This window comes from Scyliorhinus torazame, chromosome 6 (assembly GCF_047496885.1).
Source record: "Scyliorhinus torazame isolate Kashiwa2021f chromosome 6, sScyTor2.1, whole genome shotgun sequence".
Lineage (NCBI taxonomy): Eukaryota > Metazoa > Chordata > Chondrichthyes > Carcharhiniformes > Scyliorhinidae > Scyliorhinus > Scyliorhinus torazame.
In genome coordinates, this window is record NC_092712.1 from 185178091 (window position 1) to 185204751 (window position 26661).

Below are 26661 nucleotides of genomic sequence, written 5' to 3' on the forward strand. Positions count from 1 at the left end.
ACTGGATGAAAGCCAATTATTGTTTTTCATTCATTCTGTGGGGAGCACTTTATCTTTCACAATACTAATGTTGGCTCTAAATTGAAAATTATCTATGTCTTTCCACGTGGTTCTTTTTATTTTCACTTTATTAAAATCTTCAAGATAAATCTTATTGGATGTGCAACATTTTCTTATTTTACTGTAAGACTGATGATTGATGGTTATAAAAAAGCCAAATGCTTAGAAACTAAGAGTGCTGGATTTTATGTCACCGAATATTAGAAGATTCAAGCCAGGTAGATGTTTTTCAGGGCCACATACAGTCGAAAATGAGGCTAACAGTACATTGTATTGAAGTGGGAAATGGTTCAGAAGGGCACTTGGCACAGAAGATGGCTGTCTGACACACAAGATGGAGACACAAAGAATGAAGCCGACATAACTGATGCCTGGAGCCCAGCGGGGTGCCAGTGGGACAGATAGGAACAGATCCAGGACAAAGGGAGCCAGACAGGAAGATTAAGAAATACATAAATGCGGGACACCACTTGAATAAAGCTGACTTCAGCCAAGGTGTACACAATGATATGCTAATACGAATGTCTTGGGCCATTTCCTAAAACAAAGGGACAATCGATACTGCTTTCCTGCTGCTACCTGTAACCTGTAAAATCTCTTTAACTATAACCATGTGTAAATGGCAAAATGCTTACAAATAGCGATGTACAATCTATAAAATGTTTAAAGATAACAAGGTGATAATTGTTTTGTATCTGGGCCCATTGTGAACCCAAAGTATAAAATGAATGGCTGCCATTCAAACCACGAGAAAGGCTGGCTACCATACCGCGGGGTACGTATGCTTTCTCCCAAAGCTTCGTGTAACAATAAACTGCACTAATTGGACACAGCAAGTATGACTCCTGAAGTGATTGATTTTCCCACAACATATTGGCGTAGTCCGGCAGGATCTTACTTCTGGTGAGTTCCGATCGAAGGCCTCTATCGGAAATCCGGGGTTAAGATCGTTTCGAATCTGCAGGAGTCAGACAGGTCAAAAGGTGCAGTTTAAAATAAGGTACCTACAGTGATAAGCATAGTGATATAAGTCTTGACTGTATAGAACATAGAACATAGAACGATACAGCGCAGTTCAGGCCCTTCGGCCCACGATGTTGCACCGAAACAAAAGCCATCTAACCTACACTATGCCATTATCATCCATATGCTTATCCAATAAACTTTTAAATGCTCTCAATGTTGGCGAGTTCACTACTGTTGCAGGTAGGGCATTCCACGGCCTCACCACTCTTTGCGTAAAGAACCTACCTCTGACCTCTGTCCTATATCTATTACCCCTCAGTTTAAAGCTATGTCCCCTCGTGCTAGCCATTTCCATCCGCGGGAGAAGGCTCTCACTGTCCACCCTATCTTGTCCACCCTATCTAACCCCCTGATTATTTTGTATGCCTCTATTAAGTCTCCTCTTAACCTTCTTCTCTCTAATGAAAACAACCTCAAGTCCATCAGCCTTTCCTCATAAGATTTTCCCTCCATACCCGGCAACATCTTGGTAAATCTCCTCTGCACCCGCTCCAAAGCTTCCACATCCTTCCTATAATACGGTGACCAGAACTGTACGCAATACTCCAAATGCGGCCGTACCAGAGTTTTGTACAGCTGCAACATGACCTCATGACTCCGGAACTCAATCCCTCTACCAATAAAGGCCAACACTCCATAGGCCTTCTTCACAACCCTATCAACCTGGGTGGCAACTTTCAGGGATCTATGTACATGGACACCTAGATCCCTCTGCTCATCCACACTTCTAAGAACTTTACCATTAGCCAAATATTCCACATTCCTGTTATTCCTTCCAAAGTGAATCACCATGTATAGTGACATGATAATAGATCAGTTTTGGTACTAACTGCTGATAGTATTAAGGATTTGTGGCTTGTGCTGATCAACAAATGGAGAAGGTAGTGCTGCCCCAAACGCCCAGCCTTAGACTGGCTGTCAGGAGGAGGAATCTCCCACGCGAAGGTCAGGATTTGAAGTGGGTATTTAGGCACCAAAGGCACTAAGGATTGTGAAGCACAAGTGGCAGAAATCGGCTAACCCCGAACTCTGTAGTGGCGAACAAACGCAGAGTTCTTGTATGAAAGTAGAGCATGAGTTGAGTACTGGGCTGTCAAATGTCTTATTAGCGGTGCGGAAAAGGAGCTGATCAACTCTGGCCTAGAGCTGAACTCCGGTGCAGAAGCACGTTGCCGAGGCGGTAATAGTGGACACCGTGAGTATAAGTCAAACCCTGAGAGACGGTAGCGATAGCGCGGCGCTGGAAAAGTAATAGTGGCTGGGGGGTAGTGAAATCCCTTCAGTAGAGAGCACACTTTGCTAGGTGGCAGCTGCGGCCGTACAGAAGGTGCTAGGGTAGTAATAGTGGCTGGGGGGGGGGGGGTAGTGAAGTCCCTCCAGTAGAGAGCACAGTTTACTCATAGTAACCGGGGGGTATTGAAGACTGCGAAATGGCAGGCAATGATATAAAAAGGGGATCTGCAGGTTCTCTTATCGAGACATATATGACCGACAGACAAGTGTTGATAAAAAAGATGAAGAAGGACGGCTGGGACACTTCCCAGACCTTAGAACAACAGAGGGGTCATCTCCCTCTGGGACTGGGTCACCTCTCTCTGTGCCTGTGCCACGCCAGCCAGTGCCTGGGCAATGCGGCCAACACTCTCAGCCATGGCCCGCTGTGACTGCGCCACAGGCAGGAGCACTGCTGCAATGCCCAGGTGGCTCTGGCACACGGCCGCCTGTGAGAGGGCAGCCCTGTCCTGGGCCTCAACGACCACCTGCACAAATTGCCCCAGGCCTTGGACATGCTGATCCATAGCCAAAACCCTCGCCCCCAGTGCCTCTACCACAGACGACCACTTTATTTTTCTCAAACAGCTGAGAAATGTAAGAGTAGAAATGAACTCTGTATGCACTTTACGGTATAAAATTGGCAACAAAAAAATGGATTAATTTCAAGCAAAACATCCAGGTTGAAAATATCTGATCAAAAATTGGGTTTGGCCATTTTTCAGGCATTCAAGGTAGCTGCCTTAAAGGCCACTTGCACATGCTCATAAGGTGCCAATCACCTCTTTAAGGTATTTACTAGCCAACGGCCACCATCAATAAAGTTAATAGCATTGTTATCTTAGGCAACGGTATTAAGAGTATGGAAACACGTCAAGTAGATTGAGTGAAGACAATGATCAACCTGATTTGACTGAATGGTGAAACAAGCGCAAGGAGCTGAATGACCTACATATATTCCCATGATGCTGTGGTTCTGACATCAGTTTTATCCAAACCATGTGCATACGAAAATGTGGGGCATGTCAAATTGGAGCCCAGTATAGGTTCTCTAAGTGTTACTGTACTCTTAACCACCATAATAGTCAATGTATAAGACAATGATAAGGATTTCCAGCTATATTTTCAGTATTGCTGAAAGAAGAAACATGCTGTCGAAGCTTTTCATTTTGCACTCATCAGGACAGCTGTAAGAATGCCAAGTTTCATAAGGGAACAACAATTTACAGTGCAGGAGAAAAGGATGCTGATTGGTTGGCAAGTCACCCTGACAACATGTCTGTTTTTTTCAATAAAACTCTAAAATTATTTATTGAAATAATTAGACGGATATGAGATTACAACTTGAAGGCAGTATGATTGGTGCTTGAAATTGTTGTATCTCAACAATTACAACTTTGCAGTGAAACTCCATACCAGGGGTTAAGTTTGTGTCTAAAAATTGGAGAAGAGTGCCCTCTGCTGTGCACAGACAGCAAACATTTTTCATATATCTATTTGGAAACATTTAAAGTACTTGAACAACTTTGCATTCCTGTCCTTGAATGGGTGGAAATGCGAAGAAGGAGGGGCAGGGTGTTGGTGAGGAAGTATATATTCATCACAAAAAGTTAGATCAAAAAGATGAATGTAATCTTCAGTTATTTGGTATGTGAATACTAGTAATTAATTTTTGAGACATGATATGAAATGAAAGTGAAATGAAAATTGCTTATTGTCACAAGTAGGCTTCAAATGAAGTTACTGTGAAAAACCCCTAGTCACCACATTCCGGCACCTATTCAGGGAGGCTGGCATGGGAATTGAACCGTGCTGCTGGCCTGGCTTGGCCTGCATTAAAAGCCGGCTTTTTAGCCCTGTGCTAAACCAGCCCCGTGTTCACTTATGGGAGAGATGATGGTATGGTGGTAATGTCACAGAGCTAGTTATCCAGAGGCTTGTGCTAATGCTCTGGAGTCATGGGTTCAAGTCCCACCATAGCAGCTGGTGGAATTTAAATTCAAAAAATTAAGTCTGGAACTGAAAAAGCTAGTCTCAGTAATGATCAAACTATCATTGATTTTTGTAAAAACCCAGGGATTGCTATTGCCCATTGGGGAAGGTAATCTGCCAACCTTAAATGTTTGGCTAACATATTACTCCAGATTGGTTGACTCTTAAGTTATGGATGAGCAACAAATGCAGGCCTTGCCAGCAATGCCCACATCCCATGAAAGAATAAAGAAAAATAACTTTGATGCCAAGTGCACGCACATCATAAAGCATTGGACTCTACACTTACTTGATTATATAATTCAAAAAATAGAAAATTGAACAACAAATCAAAAATAATATGTATCGCCCATGTATATCTATGGAGACTGATAACTTGAAAAGAATGTCTAGCAATGACAGAAATAAACAAAAGGTCAAGATTTCACATTTTAAGACTTCTACTGTAACAAACAAACTAAAATCAACAGAAATCAAACTCAGGCAACTACCACATTGAACTGAACAAAATGCACTTTTGAATTGTTATGGGCGAGGCATTTTCAAAACCCCAAAATGTATCATGGAGTTCAACCAACCTCCCCCTTTAATGTATTTGTTTCTTTTCCTAGCACATGGCTTGTTCCCTGGGTGTGGGATTACAATTATGGACACGTGGGTTTTTAAACACAAAACAATGTTTATTCCATGAACTCAACTTAACATCTTAAATAAACATTGGATCTCTTAACACCCCTTACTTCAAAGATAACTCAGAAAATATTGCAACAGTAAATAATTCCTTAAAATGTTCCTTCAAACTTCCAAGAGACACCTTTAAACACAATCACATCAGGTTAAAGGCTTTACTATTATGAGTTTAAATCATCCAAATGATCCAGAGATAGTCTTTCATGGCAGAGATCCAGCTCACTGCAAACACAGACACTCCCAAGCTCTTTTCAAACTGCAAAACTAAACTGCAAAATGGCTGACCTGACCTCAGCTCCACCCACTCGCTGACATCACTGTTTTCTTAAAGGTACATTGCTTAAACATCCATGTCTTAAAGGTACTCTCACATGACACCTCCCACAAAGAAAAAAACAAAAACCATCAACTTCAAGATGATTTCATTTGTCACTTTTGCACCATCCACTAAGAAATGTACACAGTAAATATACCTTTTCTTTCTTTAAAAAAAAACCACACGAAAACAGGTATAATAATATAGTCCATTTTTCTTTGTTCTTCTTCCTCCAACCGGAATCCTTCTCAATTAACAGTGTCTTTGAACAAAGTCTCTGCACGATCCATCCATTCCTCTACTCCTCGGCATTTCTCTTCAGAATCAGATAATTTAGTTCAATCTGACCACAGAGCCCCTTGCAATTATCCAATACAGGAGCATTGGTGATCACAGCTTTCAGGCAGTCAAATGCCTGTTGAACGTCCGCTGTCCATTGACATTTTTTAGGTTTCTTTAGCAAGTCCATCAGTGGAGTAATCACGTCACAAAACTTTTGCCCAAATGTTCGATCAAATCCACTCATAGAATTTACAGTGCAGAAGGAGGCCCATCGAGTCTGCAGAGGCTCTTGGAAAGAGCACCCTAACCAAGGTCCACACCTCCACCCTATCCCCATAATCCAGTAACCCCACCCAACACTAAGGCAATTTTGGACACTAAGGGCAATTTAGCATGGACAATCCACCTAACCTGCACATCTTTGGACTGTGTGAGGAAACCGGAGCACCCGGAGGAAACCCACGCACACAAGGGGAGAACATGCAGACTCCGCACAGTCAGTGACCCAAGCCGGGAATCGAACCTGGGACCCTGGAGCTGTGCTACCATGCTACCATGCTGCCACTCATGCTAAGAAATCACATTATTTCCCTTCATCTTGAGGGTATCGGAAATTCCTCAAGGAAAATGATTTGGGCTTCTCCAAATTCATTTTCGGCGAGGTTCATCACCAAACCGGCCACCTGAAGTTGATCGAAGAACTCCATACGATGTTTTAAATGTTCTTTCCAAGTCTGGAAGTTGGAAATAAAAGCAGATTGTCCCAATTTCTCAATGCAATCCCTCAACCGTGGGATAGGATAAGAGTCCATTCTTGTAACTGCATTCACCTTTCTATAGTCCACACACAACCGTTGGGTATCGTCTGGTTTAGGTACCATCACTATGGGTGAGCCCCATTGCCTGCAACCCACTTCAATTATGCCATTCTTCAGCATACTCTCAATCTCTCTGTTAACTTGTGCCAATTTTAAAGGATTAAGTCTATATGGATGTGTTTGGTAGGAACAGCATTTCCCACATCAACATCATGTATAGCCATTTTAGTACTTCCCAATTTATCTCTAAAAACTTGCCCATGTGATATCAATAACTCTTTCAGGTCAGTTCGTTTTTCCTCTGGAAGGTAACTTAATTCATCCCAATTTTTAAGAACATCCTCATTTTCCAATTTAATTTGAGGTATGTCAAATTCACAGTCATCTGGATTTGGTTTGTCACTTTGAGTTAGAATCATTAAAACCTCCTTTTTCTCTCCTTCACTTTCAAAGTACCTTTTAAGCATAGTCACATGACACACTCGGTGAGTCTTCCTTCTATCTGGTGTTTTTACCACATAATTCACCTCACTTAATTTCCTTTCAATCTGATACGGTCCACAAAACCTAGCTTTTAAAGGCTCCCCTACCACTGGTAACAATACTAAAACTTTATCCCCACTGGCAAAACTACGAACTTTGGATTTCTTGTCCGCGACCCGTTTCATCACATTTTGTACAACTTTCAAATGTTGTCTAGCCAATTCACCTGCTCTATTTAATCATTCCCTAAAATTTGACACGTAATCCAATAGTGTAATTTCCGATTTCTCACCCACCTTAATCAATTTAAGTGGTCCTCTTACCTCATGACCAAAAATTAGTTCAAAAGGACTAAATTTGGTAGACTCATTCGGTGTATCCCGAATTTCAAACAATACGAATGGGATTCCTTTATCCCAATCCTATGGATAATCTTGATAATATGCCATCAACATTGTCTTTAATGTCTGATGCCACCTTTCTAACGCTCCATGCGATTCTGGATGGTACGCAGTTGATTTAAATTTATTTATTCCTAAGTTATCCATAACTTCTTTGAATAACTTTGAGGTAAAATTTGTTCCTTGATCCGATTGAATTTCTGTGGGTAGTCCATATCTAGCAAAGAATTTAAGTCACTCCTCCACAATCCTTTTAGCTGTAATATTATGAACTGGAATGGCCTCTGGAAACGTAGTAGATACATCCATTACAGTCAAAAGATATTGATTCCCACTTTTTGTTTTAGGAAGCGGTCCTACACCATCGATTAGGACCCTTGTCAAAGCTTCCTCAAATGCTGGAATGAGTATTAAGGGCGCTGGATTTTTCACTGCTTGAGGTCTCCCTATCACTTGACATGTGTGACATGATTGACAAAATGTTACTACACGGGCTTGGAGAGCCGAACGGCCCGTTCCTGTGCTGTACATTTCTTTGTTCTTTGTTCTTGTTTGTACATCTTTATATAGTCCAGGCCAATAAAAATGTTTCTGGATTTTAGCTTGAATGTTCCTTATTCCCAAATGACCTCACACTGATACCTCATGTGCAACTCGCAACACCTCCTTTCTATACCCTACCGGCAATACTACTTGATGAACCTCTGCGCACTTTTCATCCGCCTGCATATGTACAGGTCTCCATTTTCTCATCAAGACATCATTTTTACGGTAATAATACTCTGGTATACTCTCAGATTCCTCTTCTGTATATGCTTTCTGATATATCCATTTTATTTCTACATCTTTCTGTTGTAACTCCGCCAATTTTCCTGAACTAAAAATATCTGCCTCATCCTCCACCTGTTCTTGTTCTTTTTCAACCATCTGATCAAAAATCGTTTCTGATAATTGCACTTCAACTTCATCTTCACTCTTTGATTTCTCTTCTTGTCTTAACCTGTGACTTTTCGACCTTGTTACTACACAATCCAGAGAAATCCCAGGATATTTGTCCTTCAACACTTCAGTTGACTGATTTTCCAATGGCTTATCAACCACAGTAGGCATCACTCCCACCTGCGATCCAGCTATATCATTACCCAAGATAAACTGGGCAAGATAGTTTATCTATTACTCTTACTACCACTTCACCACTCTTCACTGGATTTTCCAACCTTACCTTATATAATGGAACGCTGCTCCTCTCACCCTGAATTCCACATATCACCACCTTTTCTGGCAACATTCTTCCCAAACTACATAATTCCTCATCTCTTACCATTTAAGATTGACTAGCCCCTGTATCTCTTAAATTTGGGACTTCTTTACCTGCTCCTCCTGATACACATGAGTAAACTTTACCCACACAAGTAAATTCTTTAAATACATCTGGCACCTTCTTAACAATTACTTCTTGAACAGGCTGTACAATCGTTTGCACCTCCTTCACTTGCCTTGGGCTTTCCTTTACCACTCTAACAAACCCCGCTGTCTTATCCTGTTTTACCACATCAGCCTTCCCAGTGCTTTTATTCAACCACCAACATTGTGACTTTACATGGCCTAGTTTATTACAGTGAAAACATCTGAAACATTTCATTTCTTTTCTGAGTTTCTAAATCTGAGTTACACTCTCTTTATTGTCTCCCATCAGATCACCTTTACCTTTGCCACTTGAGTATTTCTCATGTCCCCAGTTTCTATCCCTCACCGGCTGAAACTGATGTCGGAAACCAATCTTTGATTTATGAAATAATTCATAATCATCTGCCATTTCCACTGTTAATCTCGCAGTTTTAACCCTCTGTTCTTCCACATGAGTTCTCACTACATCAGGAATTGAATTTTTAAACTCTTCCAAAAGTATAATTTCTCTGAGAGTTTCATACGTTTGATCTATTTTCAAAGCCCTTATCCACCTATCAAAATTACTCTGTTTGAGCCTTTCAAACTCCATGTATGTTTGACCAAATTCTTTCCTTATATTTCTAAACCTTTGTCTGTAAGCTTCAGGCACTAGCTCATATGCACTTAAGATGGATTTCTTCACCTCCTCATACATTCTAGATACCTCCTCCAGTAGTGATGCAAACACTTCACTAGCTCTACCTACCAGTTTTGTTTGAATCAGTAACACCCACATGTCCTGTGGCCATTTCATTTGTTTCGCTACCTTCTCAAATGAAATGAAAAAGGCTTCCACTTCCTTCTCGTCAAACCTTGGCAATGCTTGGACATATTTAAATAGATTCCCACCAATCCTTTGACTATGACGCTCTTTTTCCACTATCCTCATCACTATCATCCAACTCTACGTTTCCCTTCACGTCTGCCAATTTTAACTGATTGTCATGTTTCATGGCCATTTTCTGAAGTTCAAACTCCCTCTCTTTATCTTTTTCTCTGATCTGTATCTCCCTTCCTTTTTCTTTTTGTTCTGCTAGGGCTATTCTTTCTTTTCTCCTTTCTTCTCTCTCCTTTTCTTATTCCCCTCTCTCTCTTTCTCTTTCTTTTTCCTCTCTCTCTTTTTCTCTTTCTTTTTCCTCTCTCTCACACTCACATTCCAGCCGCTTTAATTCTTTCTCATGTTCTATTTGTTTCATTTGCAACTGAATTTTTGCCATTTCCAATGAGTCAAACTCTATCTCAGGCAACTTTAAATGCTTAACCACCACCATAATTACTTCATCTTTTTGCATTTTGTCAGGTAATGTTAACTGCAATGTTCTTGCCAAATCTAACAGTCTGCTTTTCGTTTCTGTCCGTAAAGTACTACGTGTGAATTTCTCCACCCCCAAAAACTTCTGAGCCTCTGAAAGAGCCATTGTTCACAACACTCTCCCCACTTAAACTAAAATACCACACCGGAAAAGCAACAATCCTTCACTGTCTTTAAGTTCACAAAAGCCAATCCAATAGATAGACTTTCATCCCGGACGAGCCACCAATAGTTATGGGCGAGGCATTTTCAGAACCCCAAAATGTACCATGGAGTTCAACCAACCTCCCCCTTTAATGTATTTGTTGCTTTTCCGAGCACACAGCTTATTCCCTAGGTATGGGATTACAATTATGGACACGTGGGTTTTAAAACACAAAACAATGTTTATTCCATGAACTCAACTTAACATCTTAAATAAACATTGGATCTCTTAACACCCCTTACTTCAAAGATAACTCAGAAAATATTGCAACAGTAAATAATTCCTTAAAATGTTGCTTCAAGCTTCCAAGAGACTTAACACCTTTAAACAAAATCACATCAGGTTAAAGGTTTTACTATTATGAGTTTAAATCACCCAAATGATCCAGAGATAGTCTTTCATGACAGAGATCCAGCTCACTGCAAACACAGACACCCCCAAGCTCTTTTCAAACTGCAAAACTAAACTGCAAAATGGCTGACCTGACTTCAGCTCCACCCACTCCCTGACATCACTGTTTTCTTAAAGGTACATTGCTCAAACATCCATGTCTTAAATGTATTCTCACATGATAGCATTAACTAACTTACCCAATAAGTCTAACAACTCCTTTCACTGTGCACTGGACTTCTGGTAGAATAAGTCTTGAGTTAATTCCAGCATTCCAATATGCTCACTTCTCCCTGCCAAGTCAGATTGTAATTTTCAGTGCCCTTCAAAAGTCGGTTCACTCAGTCTGGGTCTCCCAGATCCAACTTCCATCAGCAAGCCCTCCTTGATGAATCATCATTCCTTAAATCTCCAAAAGGACAATCCATTTTGTTCCCTTCCTTTGGACGGAAAATAGGTTCTTCTCAACTTCCTGCTTTCACCACAGCAGTATGTTCCTTGTCACTCTCTGTCTGTGTCTCACAGCAGAAAGTGCCATTATATTTGTGTCAAGTCATGAACATGTTACCTGATGTTCAGTAGGTTGCAGTTTGGGTTTACTTCTCCATGGCCGCAGGCTTCCTGGGCCTGTCTCCAGGCAGAGATTTAATATGACCACCACACCCCAATTCAGAACATTCTGTTTCACCTTAAATTATAGGAGACATTTTAAAACGTAAATGTCTTGTACAGTCCCATATACTTACTTAAGCACAGAAATAATAGTTGACACCCTGGCAGAGTGGCCAAACCGCTTTGCTAGTTAAACTATTTTGTAGTGCCATGGATGGGACATGATGCCACCAAAATGTAATTGATCAGCGAGTATACAAGTTTGGCAAAAGGGATAGAAAAAAGCATGAGTGAGGCCTATACATTGGGCTAAAAGATTGACAAAATTATGGTTTTATTTTAGCTATTTTTTACTTTTTCCCTCTACCAAATACTCACACTGAAATATGGGGTGGGATTCTCCGCCGGCGGGATGCTTCGTTTTACCGGCGTCCGGGGGTTTCCCGACGGCATGGAGCTGCCCCACAATGGGAAACCCCATTGACCGGCCGGCATAACAAAGCATCCTGCTGGTGTGGTGAGGAAGAAATGTGGCGCGGCAGGGCGGAGCACCCCGCCCATGGTTCCATAATTGACAGATATCCTCCAGTTACTCACTGGATGATTAACCTGCTCTCGAGAGATGGGTCAGCAATTCAATATGTCAATGAAACAGTGTGCCTCACATTTTTGCAGCCTTTTAGTTTTATCATCTTCAAGGTATACGACCCAGGGCTTGGGAAACCCGGCAGCTGAAGGGAGGTGAGAGTGACCAGATCCATCAAATAAATGCTTTTTATACCACTGCATGTAGATTAGGTGGAGTAGGGGTACTACCCCTTCTCCAAACCAATGTTATGTCCCACTCTGCAATCTACCAGTATCCCCAGAATCTCCATTCCTGGAAATGGAGAAAAAAATATTAAAATGAGTTAGATCTTCTGTGTCTCCACCCCCCCCCCCCCCCCCCCCCCCCACCGCCCCTCCCCATAAATATAGGGGCTTTTATCACCAAGCCTTAACCGTGACGTTTTAATAAATACTTTTGCAATCGTGATGTCAGATTAAGGTTCATTCTCTCCTCATCCACATTAAAAGGAGTGAAACTTGTAAATGTTGACTTAGGTGTGCTTGTTCAAGGAATACAAAAAGTTAGCATTTAGATACAGCAAGCGATTCGAAAGGAAGATAGCATGATGGCTTTTATTACAAGAGGATTGGAGCTTAGGAATAAAGAAGTCTTGCTGCAATTGTACAGAGCCTTGGCGAGACCATACCTGGAATACTGTGTGCAGTCTTAGTGTCCATATTTAAGGAAGGATATTGAAGGTGATAAAGCAAACGTTCACCAAATTGGTCCCAGGAATGAGAGGGTTGTCCTATAATGTGAAGCTGAGTAAATTGGTTCTAAATTCTCTGGAGAATGAGAGATGATCTCTTTGAAACATGTAAGATTTGGAAGGGGCTTGATAGAGTAGGTAATGAGAGGTTGTTTCAGTTGTTTGGGGAAACTAGAACAAGGGGACAGTCTCAGGATAAGGATTGGCCATTTAGGACTGAGATATGGAGAAATTGCTTCACTTTAAGTGTTGTAAGTCTTTGGAATTCTCTACCCCAGAGGGTTACGGATGTTCCCTTGTTGAGAATATTTAAGCCTGGGATAGACAGATTTGTAGTCTCTCAGGGAATCAAGGGATAGGGGGGAATGGATGGGAAAGTGGAGTTGAGACAACGCTTACCTCAGTTCCTGCACTGATGAACTCAGCTCGTCAGTGCGGGAAGATATCAGGACGCTATTTTTAAATACCCCCTTGGACACCCCACTGTGGCCTCCAGATCCCCCCACCCCACCACCCTCTGCCGCAACCTACCTCTTAAGTATTCCTTAAGCCACCCTCTCATCACACCACTTAAGGGCAGGGCATCCCTCAGGCCGATCCCTGGCACGAGCAGCCTGGCACATGGGTATCTTGGCATGTCAGTCTCGCACCCTGGCAGTGCCACCATGTTAGTGCCACTTGGGCACCCTGACAGTGCCTAAGTGGCAGTGCCAAAGTACAAGCCTGGCAGCACCAAGGTGCCCAGGTGTCAGTGGGAGTGCCAGGGTAGCACCCTGTCAAGAGCCCGACCACCTGGGGGCCTCCGATGGCTTGGGAGACGCCCCAAAGATGCTGTTACGCCTGGTCCATGTTTGGCTGGGCCAGTGCTAAACGGCGCCATGGTGAGGTATCCCATTCGTTCCCAGGTCTCAGGAGAATTGGGCGCCGACATATTTCAATGAGCCTAATGACCCACTTAAATATGTTCATCAGGATCTCGCCGACCGTGAGCACGAGCGCGATCCAGGTCGTGATGTCTCGCGAGATTTAATGGGCTCACCCCGTCACTGAATCGGGCTCGAAGAGGCCGTTTGATTGGGCACCATGTCTTCTCAGGGTCGCGTCTTTCTAACACAGGTGTTCATGTGACTGGGAACTCCAGATACATGTCGTTGAGGAACTTGCACCCTGTGGAATCAGGATAGTCCTGGCTCTGTGTATATCTGCAATGAGACCTTCACAAACTATACACAGTACTGCTGCTTGCTTTATATTGCTCTCCATTCTCCCCTAGAGCATATTAGCCCTGGACCAGTTTAAGGGGGGCTACTGTCTTTCTAATATTCACTCTGATTGGGTGTCAGCTGGATATCTGCTACTGCTGGAGTTCTGCCCCTGATCCAATGGAAACTGCTTCCGAGGAGTTGCTGCTTCAATTCATTTGCAACTAACAATTGGTTTTCATTTGCAACCACCACTTTCACATTTTACAGCATCTTGCTGCAGCTGAAGTGAGAGACTCCTTGGCCGGGATTCTCCAATCCTGTGGCCAAGTTCTGACGCCGGCGTGAAAAGCGGCGCGAGCCTCTCCAGCGTCAACGGGCCTCAAGTGGCAGCTATCCACCCATTCCTAGGGGGCTAGTACAGCGCCGGAGTGGTGTCCACAGCTCTGGTGCCCGAAAGCCAGCGTGCCACGGCTGGCGTGAGTTTGCGCATGCACATGGGTTCCCATCTCCGCGCAGGCCCCCCAGCAATATAGCAGAGCCCTACAGGGGCCCAGCATGGAGGAACATAGGCCCCCACGGAACTAGCCCGTCCGCCGATCGGTAGGCCCCGATCGCGGGCCAGGCCACCGTGGAGGCACCCACCCGGGGTTGGATCCCCCTGCCCCCCCACCAGGACAGCCCCGCAGGCAGAACTCCGAGGTCCCGCCGGGTGGAACCATACGTAATACATGCCGGAGGCCCGGAGAATCGCTGGGGGGGGGGAGGCGCTTTCAGCTGCCCCTGACCGACGCAGCGACAATCCCGTGGGCGCCCGAGAATCGGCGCCGGAGAATCGGCGAGCCGGCATCAGGGCGGCGTGGCGCTTTTATCGGGCCCCCCCCCTCCCCCGGCGATGGGTGAGTTATCCTCATTGAGGGGAGGAAGAGATAGCTGAACATGTGCAACCTTGTATTGATCAGCTCGTTACTTATGCATCAGAGTGAATTTCGTCATGGAGATGGGCAGCAGGTCATCCTCCCCACTATTACCTCATGGGCTCAAAGATCTGGGTGCCATATTTAAAGGAGGCTCTGGACAGCTTTGCTCCTTTTCCCGCTTATCTTGCCTGCTTGGTCCAGCTTTCCACCCCACCCCTCTCCAACCGTTCCGCCTTTACACAGCTTGTGCTACTGCCACATGATATGAATGAGGCTCTGAGGGGTTCCCCAAGAAGGTGAAAGCAAGAGGTCATAAAAGAAGTGAAGCTCGCCAGGTGCTCACCACTTGTATAAAGTTGTAAAAGTGAGTTTTCTATTTTCCTGCTGGTGGGGAACCTAATTTGATGGCGGGGATGTTAACTCTGGTGAGGTGGTCTTTTATTGAGCATGTATGACATGTGCCTGCATGCAAAAGGACTTTTGACATTGCTCATCGGGAAGCCCCACCTGCCTTAATCCACCTTTAAAGACCAAAAACAACATTCCAATAGTTCTTCCTGATGTCGGGAAACTGATTTTTGGCCTCATGCTAATTAAGTTCCCCTGCCAACTATGCTTCCCGCTGTTGGCAGGACTTGAAGATTCCGCCCAATGAGGCTAATGGTTTGCCAGCACAGTGTGCGCTCTATCACTTTTCACAGTGCTCAATGTTTTCCTTTTACACGTTCTTCTTTTCTAGACTGATGCCATGTTGCGACTTTGCCAGCAGACCCCATTTTAAATTGGATCGCTTAAAATTCCCTCGCAGGAATGTGAGAGCCGAGGAAATTTAATCTAAATCCCAGCATGAGGATCCGTAAGGTATGCAAACACAGATAAAACGGGAACACTGGCTCATCTCAACATTCAGAAGACAGGCTGAGAATGAGCATTCGATCTTCTATAAAGATCTTATTAATGCAATTCGATCCACCCAGGACAAAAAGTTCCCTTCATCCAGTGCTTAATTCTAAGAAAGCAAATAAAATAGATTCCTGCATGTGTTTTTATTTTAATAAGGCTTTTCATTTCAAGAAATTAATCTCTCCTCTACAATTTCTGTAACTCAGTCCAGTCTCTTGCTTTATTGCTCGGTTGACCACAGAACTATTTCAGTGCAAAATTCTTGAATCAAGTCCAGGTTTTTACATACATAGAATGGGTAGAATCAACAGCAACTCATCACTTGTTTATCATGTAAATTTCAACACTGAGGTTGCTCGATAGTTGTTAGGTGAGTGTATTAAGAAAGAAAACAAAGGGATTGGTGGGATGGGGCGGGGATGGTGCCAGGGGCACAGTGCTGCCTACTCATCCTGACCGCAAAGGTAACGGATGTGTGGAGGGGGCGGGGTTGGTGCCAGGGGCACAGTGCTGCCTACTCATCCTGACCGCAAAGGTAACGGATGTGTGGAGGGGGCGGGGTTGGTGCCAGGGGCACAGTGCTGCCTACTCATCCTGGCCGCACTGAGGAGGTCGTGCAGTTTCTTCCTGTACTGGATGCCAGTCTGGACGACGTTGCCCACAGCACTGACTGCGTCTGCCACCTGCGCCCAAGCACGGCGAATGGCGGCACCTAGTGGCCTTCCTCCCGGGCCGGTGTATAGGGTCATCGTTCTCTCCTCCACGGTGTCCAGGAGTGTGTCCAGCTCAGCTTCCCTGAATCGTGGCCATCTTGTTGACTGGGACGGTTTGTGTGGGGGGATGGATCGTTTAAATGTGGCTGCGGCGTGTGAGCCTCATGTGCGCCAATCATGGACCCGGCGAATCCGGCACCATTTTGTTTGGAACCGGTTGTATTCCAAGTGGCGATGGTGCCAGCCCATTTAGAGTTGCTGAATCGGTGCAGCTGTTTTTGCTGTCGTAAAACACCACTGTTTCCATGCCGGCGTCAGCACTTAGTCTCAGAAACAGAACTGCTACTTTTTTGGGCTGTTATGGAAGCTGCTGGAATTTTGTAATAAAAGAGTCAGGCTGCTGTGGAAGGCATGGGAGGTGATTGCATGGGCTCTGACGTTAATGTTCAAACCCTCACTGGACACAGGAGAGGCACCAGTGAACTAGAGCACAGCTAATGTGGTACCATTATTCAAGAAGAGAAGTAGGGTTAAACCAGGTAATTACAGGCCAGTGAGCCTGTAACATTTTGGCATGGATAAGATTTTTGTCATAACCCCAATGAGATTCGCGGGGATGATCCGATTGATCTCAACTCCCCCGCTGAGTGGCAGAAGCCCAACAGTGGGCTTGTTAATTCCCCAAGATAAAAGCCGGCTCAAGAGGGAGCCGGCATCTCAGGATGGTCCCGGCTGGGACATTTCCTAACTGTGTGTCGGAAATAAACCTTTTGGCTGACCTTTTCACGGCTCCTCATTGAATACAATATTGGTAACGAGGATAACATGGAACTACAGGCGACGCTGCTGTACACTCAGACCACGGCTGCATCTCAACACAGAGGAGCAAGGTTAGCACTGTCTCGAAAATGCCGCTCTTCATTGGACTCAACGCTTTTGGCATGTGTGTGAAAAACTGGGCTCAGTATGTTGAGTGTATGAACTATTTTTTCATGGTGAACACCATTACTTGGGAGGATGTGCGGGTTAGGTGGATTGGCCATGATAAATTGCCCTTAGTGTCCAAAATTGCCCTTAGTGTTGGGTGGGGTTACTGGGTTATGGGGATAGAATGGAGGTGTTGACCTTGGGTAGGGTGCTCTTTCGAAGAGCCGGTGCAGACACGATGGGCCGAATGGCCTCCTTCTGCACTGTAAATTCTATGATAATCTATAATGACTGCCAGAAGGTGATTCTTTTGACTGCCTGTGGGCTCACACGTTCAGCATTATAAAGAGCCTAACATGCCCTGCGGCCGCAGACTCCAATACGTTTGAGAAATTGGTTGGACTTGTGAAGAACCACTATGACCCCAAGCCGTCGGTCATTGTCCATAGATACCGATTCAATACAGACAAAAGAACTCCGGGGAAGCCTGTTACTGAGTTTCTGGCACGAATGCACAAACTGGCAGAGCATGGCAATTAAGGGCTATCCCGACCGGAGATGCTGCAAGACTGCCTTGTGTGCAGAGTTAGCAACATGGTGACCCAGCGGAAATTACTGGCCAAACCGTCTTTGGACCTAAAAAGAGCCATTGAGGTCGCCCTCTCATGGGAGAGTGTGGAGAAGGGAGTCCACAAGTTCCAAGGTACATCAGAGATGTAGGCGAATAGCGTAGGATGCCCCCCAATTATACGGCGGCAATCCCGAGGAACAAGTTTTCCAGGAGAACTTGGATAAGAACAAAGGTGCCTGCCCAAGGTTCATGTAGGCCCTAAGGCTCAACCAAAGTACTTTAGGGCTCAACCAGTTCCCTATGCATTGCTGACAAGCCATGATGTGGAGATGCCAGCGTTGGACTGGGGTGGACACAGTAAGAAGTCTTACACCAGGTTAAAGTCCAACAGGTTTATTTGAGTCTCACCGGATGAACGAGCTGCATTCCGAAAGCTAGTGATTGAAAACAAACCTGTTGGACTTTAAACTCAGTATGAAGTCTTACAACACCAGGTTAAAGTCCAACAGGTTTGTTTCGATGTCACTAGCTTTCGGAGCGCTGCTCCTTCCTCAGGTGAATGAAGAGGTCTGTTCCAGAAACACATATATAGACAAATTCAAAGATGCCAAACAATGCTAGGAATGCGAGCATTAGCAGGTGATTAAATCTTTACAGATCCAGAGATGGGGTAACCCCAGGTTAAAGAGGTGTGAATTGTACCAAGCCAGGACAGTTGGTAGGATTTTGCAGGCCAGATGGTGGGGGATGAATGTAATGTAACATGAATCCCAGGTCCCGGTTGAGGCCGCACTCATGTGTGCGGAACTTGGCTATAAGTTTCTGCTCGGCGATTCTGCGTTGTCGCGGGTCCTGAAGGCCGCCTTGGAGAACGCTTACCCGGAGATCAGAGGCTGAATGCCCTTGACTGCTGAAGTGTTCTCCGACTGGAAGGGAACATTCCTGCCTGGTGATTGTTGCGCGATGTCCGTTCATTCGTTGTCGCAGCGTCTGCATGGTCTCGCCAATGTACCACGCTTCGGGACATCCTTTCCTGCAGAGTATGAGGTAGACAACGTTGGCCGAGTCGCACGAGTATGTACCGCGTACCTGGTGGGTGGTGTTCTCACGTGTAATAGCGGTATCCATGTCGATGATCTGGCACGTCTTGCAGAGATTGCCATGACAGGGTTGTGTGGTGTCGTGGTCACTGTTCTGAAGACTGGGTAGTTTGCTGCACACAATGGTTCGTTTGAGGTTGCGCGGTTGTTTGAAGGCAAGTAGTGGGGGTGTGGGGATGATCTTGGCAAGATGTTCACCGTCATCAATGACGTGTTGAAGGCTGTGAAGAAGATGACGTAGTTTCTCCGCTCCGGGGGAGTACTGGACGACGAAGGGTATTCTGTCGGGTGTGTCGACAACAAGTTCTTCATCCAGACGCACGGAACAGCCATGGGGACCAAATTCGCACCCCAATACGCCAACATCTTCATGCACAAGTTTGAACAGGACCTACTCACCACACAGGACCTTCAACCGATGTTATACACCAGATACATCGATGACATTTTTTTCCTTTGGACCCACGGCGAAGAATCACTGAAACGACTACACGATGACATTAATAAGTTCCATCCAACCATCAGACTCACCATGGACTACTCTCCAAAATCAGTTGCATTCTTGGACACACTCGTCTCCATCAAGGACGGTCACCTCAGCACTTCGCTTTACCGCAAACCTACGGATAACCTCATGATGCTCCACTTCTCCAGTTCCCACCCTAAACACATTAAAGACGCCATCCCCTATGGACAAGCGCTCCGTATACACAGGATCTGCTCAGACGAGGAGGAGCGTAACAGACATCTACAGACGTTGAAAGATGCCCTCGTACGAACGGGATATGGCACTCGACTCATCGATCGACAGTTCCAACGCGCCACAGCGAAAAACCGGACCGACCTCCTCAGAAGACAAACATGGGACACAACCGACAGAATACCCTTCGTCGTTCAGTACTTGCCCGGAGCGGAGAAACTACGTCATCTTCTTCACAGCCTTCAACACGTCATTGATGACGATGAACATCTTGCCAAGGTCATCCCCACACCCCCACTACTTGCCTTCAAACAACCGCGCAACCTCAAACGAACCATTGTTTGCAGCAAACTACCCAGTCTTCAGAACAGTGACCACGACACCACACAACCCTGTCATGGCAATCTCTGCAAGACGTGCCAGATCATCGACACGGATACCACTATTACACGTGAGAACACCACCCACCAGGTACGCGGTACATACTCGTGCGACTCGGCCAACGTTGTCTACCTCATACGCTGCAGGAAAGGATGTCCCGAAGCGTGGTACATTGGCGAGACCATGCAGACGCTGCGACAACAAATGAACGGACATCGCGCAACAATCACCAGGCAGGAATGTTCCCTTCCAGTCGGGGAACACTTCAGCAGTCAAGGGCATTCAGCCTCTGATCTTCGGGTAAGCGTTCTCCAAGGCGGCCTTCAGGACCCGCGACAACGCAGAATTGCCGAGCAGAAACTTATAGCCAAGTTCCGCACACATGAGTGCGGCCTCAACCGGGACCTGGGATTCATGTCGCATTACATTCATCCCCCACCATCTGGCCTGCGAAATCCTACCAACTGTCCTGGCTTGGTACAATTCACACCTCTTTAACCTGGGGTTACCCCATCTCTGGATCTGTAAAGATTTAATCACCTGCTAATGCTCGCATTCCAAGCATTGTTTGGCATCTTTGAATTTGTCTATATATATGTTTCTGGAACAGACCTCTTCATTCACATGAGGAAGGAGCAGCGCTCCGAAAGCTAGTGACATCGAAACAAACCTGTTGGACTTTAACCTGGTGTTGTAAGACTTCTTACTGGACAAAGGTAGAGGATGAGCTCAACCGCTTGGAAAGACGAGGAATCATCTGGCCAGTAAAATTTGCAGGTTGGGCAGCATTCATGCCTCCCCACCAACATCTTAGGTCTGTCACCCACTCAAGATGGCTCCCGGCCTCACCCCCCTGGTGGGACATAGCTCTGTCCCCAGCCTCCATCAGTGATCCACCCCCACCAATCCCCCAAATCCCCAACCACTTCTTCTCGAAACGGCTCTCCTTCTCTTTCTCCCCCTCCCCCTACCATTCATACCTCCAAGGCAAGTTGAAACCTGTCCGCACAGGTTTGGCCGGCGTAGCACCTCCCCCCACCTCGCTCCCACCCACTAGTCAGCCCTTGCTTGTTAGCGAGGTGGCCCCGTCAAAGCACCCTCCCCCCCGTACTTATCAAACATAAACAACCCTCAGACACAACCCCTCCTCACCCACTCCCTCTATCTTGAACACTGAAACTCCTCTGCCCCTCCACCCAACTACCTTCCCACACAGTGAAACACAAATCAAGTACAGAGCAAAAACAGCCAAACATGTTACAAACAATCAAAAGAAAAAACACAGGGGAAAAACTAACACAATATCCTAACGTCCCCAAACCAACCCAACCCAACCATAACTTCAGATAACTTAATCCAAACTCAATTGGGTACTCTAAATTTTTTTTTTTTAATTTCAGTGCAGTCCCAGTCCTTCAGGATTCATGAACTCCTCTGCCTCCTCCGCCATATCAAAGAAATGGCCCTTGGAGTTGTGCATTTCACTCAGTTTTGCCAGATAGACCACCCCGAACAATACACCAATATTGTAGAGTGCTGCCTTTGCCTTGTTAAAGGCTGTGTGCCTTCTTGCCAGCTCCATTGTGACGTCCTGGTATATACAAATACTACTACCTTCCCACCTCACCTCCTGGTTCTGCTTGGCCCATTTCAAGACCTTCTCCTTAGCCCGATAGCTGCTAAAGCAGACTATCACTGCCCTTGATGGCTCATTCATCCTTGGCTTTGGCTGAAAAGACCAATGGGCCCTATCCAGCTCGAAGGGGGTGGCACTTCATCCTCCCCTTCACAAAAATTCTTGCAAAGTACTCCATCGGTCTCTGGCCCTCCAGCCCCTCCAGCCCCTGCAGCAGCCTCACAATCCGAAAATTGTGTCGTCGTGACCGATTCTCCAGGTCCTCCACCTTTTCCCTCAGGCTTTTATTGCTATCCTCCACCCTCAACAGTTGGTCGCTATGCCACAAAAGTGCTTCCTCCACTTCCTTCAGCAGCTCACCTTGCTCCTGCACCGTCTCTGCCATCTTTCCAAGAGCTCCTTTACTTGGGCAAGCGCATCCTCCACCGACTTTTTAAGAGTCCCCAACATCTCCTTCCCATGCTGCTCAAAGTGCTTGGCAAGTTACTGCTCGAATTTCACCGCCATCACACTGCCAATGTATCCACTGTGATGGGCGCAGTCCCACCCGACGAGCTTGCACCTCCCATCTTTCCTCACTCAGAACTCCGACCCTTGCTCGAGACCACTAGCTGAGGAACGCTCATTCCCCTACTTCCCATTATTTTTTGTTGTGATTTCGGCATCCTCTGCTACCCACAACCTTATTGGGAACAAAGTTTCATCAAAGTACCTTCAAAAAACAAGGTGAAAAGAGCTAAAACTAAGAACTCGACTGGGAGTCACCTAGCGTGCAGCCTCCACCGACATGTCGCCACCAGAAGTCCTGATCATACATAGAACATACAGTGCAGAAGGAGGCCATTCGGCCCATCGAGTCTGCACCGACCCACTTAAGCCAGATGGGGCGGCCATCTTGTTGGCGGCCATCTTCTCGACCCGACACATGCGACCGACGGCGGCGGCCATTTTACGATTCCGACTCGGCTGAGGACTCGGACTACCCGCAACTGGGAGCGATTACTCTCGACCAAACGCGGCCAAAACATCTGCAGAACTCGATGATGAAGATCCATGTCAACGGGCTTGACACTCCATGCCTTTTGTACTCCAGGAGCACGGAGAGCTTTATTCATCCTGAGACGGTAAGGCGCTGCTCCTTGCGCACCAATCCCGCGTCCCAAACCACAGCCCTCGCATCCGGGTCCCACTCGGTACAAATCAAGGGGTACTGTATCACGGATCTCTCGATCCAGGGCGCCGAATACACCCGTTTCAAACTATATATACTCCCTCACCTCTGCGCCCCCTGCTGCTCGTACTGGATTTACAGTGCAGCCACCGAAGCCTGACACTGAAGTTCGGCGGACCCTTGCCCCCCTCACGGTATGCTGCCTTGCGACACTGAAAGTCGCACACCCCTCTCTATTCGCAAAACTCACTCCCGACTGTCAGCCCGTCGCCACCAGGAGCCGGCGGTACAATGCCCAAGACATGACTTTCATCAAGCCAGAGGTCCAGCGTTTACTGGGAGAGGGGGTCATCGAGGCTAGCAACAGCCCCTGGAGAGCACAAGTGGTGGCAGTCTGGTCCGGGGAAAAGAAACGAATGGTCGTGGATTATAGCCAGACCATAAACCGATTCACGCAGCTCGATATGTACCCCCTTCCTCGCATAGCAGAAATGGTAAATCGGATCGCCCAATACCGGGTATTTTCCACGGTCGACCTCAAATCCGCCTACCACCAGCTCTCCATCCGACCGAAAGACCACCCCTATACTGCCTTCGAAGCAGTCGGTCGGCTCTTCCACTTCCTCAGGGTCCGCTTCGGCGTCACAAATGGGGTCTCCATCTTCCAAAGGGCGATGGAACAAATGGCGGACCAATACGGTTTGCGGGCTACATACCCGTACTTGGACAATGTCACCATCTGCGGTCATGACCAGCTGGACCATGACGCGAACCTCGAAAAGTTCTTCCAGACCGCCCGAGCCCTCAACCTGACCTATAACGAGGCAAAATGCGTTTTCCACACAACCCAGCTAGCCATCCTCGGCTATGTCGTGGAAAACGGGGTCCTTGGTCCTGACCCTGACCACATGCGCCCCCTAAAGGAACTTCCCCTCCCCCGCAGCCTCAAGGCCCTCAAACGGTGCTTGGGGCTCTTCTCCTATTACGCCCAGTGGATCCCCAAATATGCGGACAAAGCCTGCCCACTCATAAAGACCACCACTTTTCCCCTCTCGGTTGAGGCCCGATCAGCCTTCAGCCGCATCAAGGCCAACATCATCAAGGCCGCTATGCACGCGGTGGACAAAACTATCCCCTTCCATGTAGAGAGCGATGCGTCAGACATCGCCCTGGCTTCTACCCTCAACCAGGCAGGCAGACCAGTAATGTTCTTCTCCCGGACCCTCACCGTCTCCGAGATTCGGCACTCTGCAGTCGAGAAGGAGGCACAAGCCATTGTGGAGGCTATGCGGCACTGGAGGCACTACCTAGCCGGTAGGAGGTTCACCCTCATCACCGACCAACGGTCGGTAGCCTTTATCTTCGATAACGCACAACGGAGCAAAATGAAAAACTATAAAATTTTGAGGTGGAGGATCGAACTCTCCACCTACACGTTCGATATCAAGTATCGTCCAGGGGAGCTCAACGAGCCCCAAGATGCCCTGTCCCGCGGCACATGCACCAACGCGCAGGAGGACCGCCTGCAAGCCATCCACAATGACCTCTGTCACCCGGGGGTTACCCGGCTCGTCCATTTTATCAAGTCCCGCAACCCACCTTACTCAACCAAGCAGGTCAAGGCCATGACCAGGGCTTGCCAGATCTGTGCGGAGTGCAAACCGCACTTCTGCCGGCCAGACAAGGCTCGGCTCGTGAAGGCCTCGGGACCCTTTGAGCGACTAAGCGTGGACTTCAAGGGCCCCCTCCCGTCCACCAACCGCAATGCCTATTTCCTCACCGTTATCGATGAGTTCTCCCGTTTCCCATTCGCCATTCCCTGCCCCGACATGACCTCAGCCACGGTGATTAAGGCACTGCACAGCATCTTCACCCTGTTTGGTTTCCCCGCTTATATCCACAGCGACCGGGGTACATCGTTCATGAGCGATGAACTGCGTCATGTATCTGCTCAGCAAAGGCATCGCCTCGAGCAGAACAACCAGTTATAACCCGCGGGGAAACGGGCAAGTGGAGAGGGAGAACACGACAGTGTGGAAGGCTGTCCTTCTGGCCCTACGGTCGAGAAGTCTCCCAACCACCCGCTGGCAGGAGGTCCTACCCGACGCCCTACACTCCATTAGGTCGCTCCTCTGCACTGGCATGAATGAGACCCCCCACAACCGATTGTTTGTCTTCCCCAGGAAGTCCACTTCCAGGGTCTCGCTTCCACCTTGGCTAATGGTTCCGGGACCTGTTCTTCTCCGGAGGCACGCGAGGAGCCATAAAATGGACCCCCTGTCGAGAGGGTCCGATTACTACAAGCGAACCCCAGTTACCCCTACATTGAGTACCCCGATGGCAGGCAAGATACGGTTTCCCTTTGGGATCTGGCACCCGCTGGTTCCCCCACTACAGATGCCCCTTCCCTCACAGCTCCCCTGCGGGACCTGCCACCCACAACACCTCCCCCCGGTCCCACTCCCCATTGGTGGACACCGACCGCGTGCGCCCCCTGGCGCGCCCCCCTCTACACACCCCGCTAGCACCGGCACAGCTACCCCCAGTCCCAGCTATTTCCCATGCGCCCCGATCCCCAACCCCGACCCGGACCAAGGCTCCGACCACCGTGCTCCCGGGCGTACCCTCAACTAAGATGTCCGTGTCCGCCGCACCACCGCCCGAGCTGAGGAGGTCGATGAGGACGATCAGGCCGCCGAAACAAAAGGACTTATGGTGGCACTTCATTCCAGCCGGACTTTTATTTTAAAAACAGGGGGTGAATGTGATGAACGGTCACTGTATTACTGTACCCTTATCATCATGTACGGTGATGTTCCCTTAAGACCGGGCTTGGAATCCTGGGGGAATCCGCCTCCGGCTCTGCCCACCTGGAAGCCGTATATAAGGGGCCATCTTGTGGGCGGCACCCAGTAAGCACCCATCTCGGCACCAGGCTAGTTCTTAGCTTATTAAAGCCTTCTTTACCATTTTACTCTCTCGTTATTGAGGGTGCAACAATGTTCATTAAAAAAAATTTCATGGGATGTGGGCGTCGCTGGCCGGGCCTGCATTTATTGCTCATCCCTGAGGGTAATTAAGAGTCAACTAGATTCCCGTGGGTCTGGAGTCACATGTAGGCCAGACAAGGTAAAAAAGACAGATTTCCTTCCCTAAACGATGTTAGTGAACCAGATGTTGTTTTTTAAAGCAACAATTGACAATGATTTCATGGTCATCATCAGACTTTAAATTTGCAGATATTTGATTAAATTCAAATTTCACATTCTGTCAGGGTGGGATTTGAATCCAGATTCCCCAGAGCATTACCCTAAATCTCTGGATTATGAGTCCAGCAACAATACCACGACACTACTGCTTCCATGTCACCAATAACAGCTCCTGGATTTTTGGGTCATTGAGCCCGATTTAATGGCTGCGTCGTGCCTGACTTGGTGATGCGACGAGGCTGCTGAATCTTGCGAGATCCAGATTAACATATATAAATGAGCTATTAGGCTCATTTAAATATGTCTGTGCCGTATTTTCCTGGTGCCCCGGGAACAAACGCTCACTTGGGTGACCTCGCCAGGATGCTGTTTAGCACTGGTCCACACAAATGTGAGCCAAGCATAATGGCACCTGGGGGGGGGGGGGGGGGGGTCTCTCAGGCCAATGGAGATCCCCCAGGTGGTTGCGCACTGGACAGGGTGGTATCCTGATACTCCATTGGCACCCGGGCACCTTGACACTGCGAGTCAGGCATCTTGGCACTGTCACCAGGACACCCTGGCAGTGCCACCGAGCACCCAGGAGCACTGCCAGGTTGCT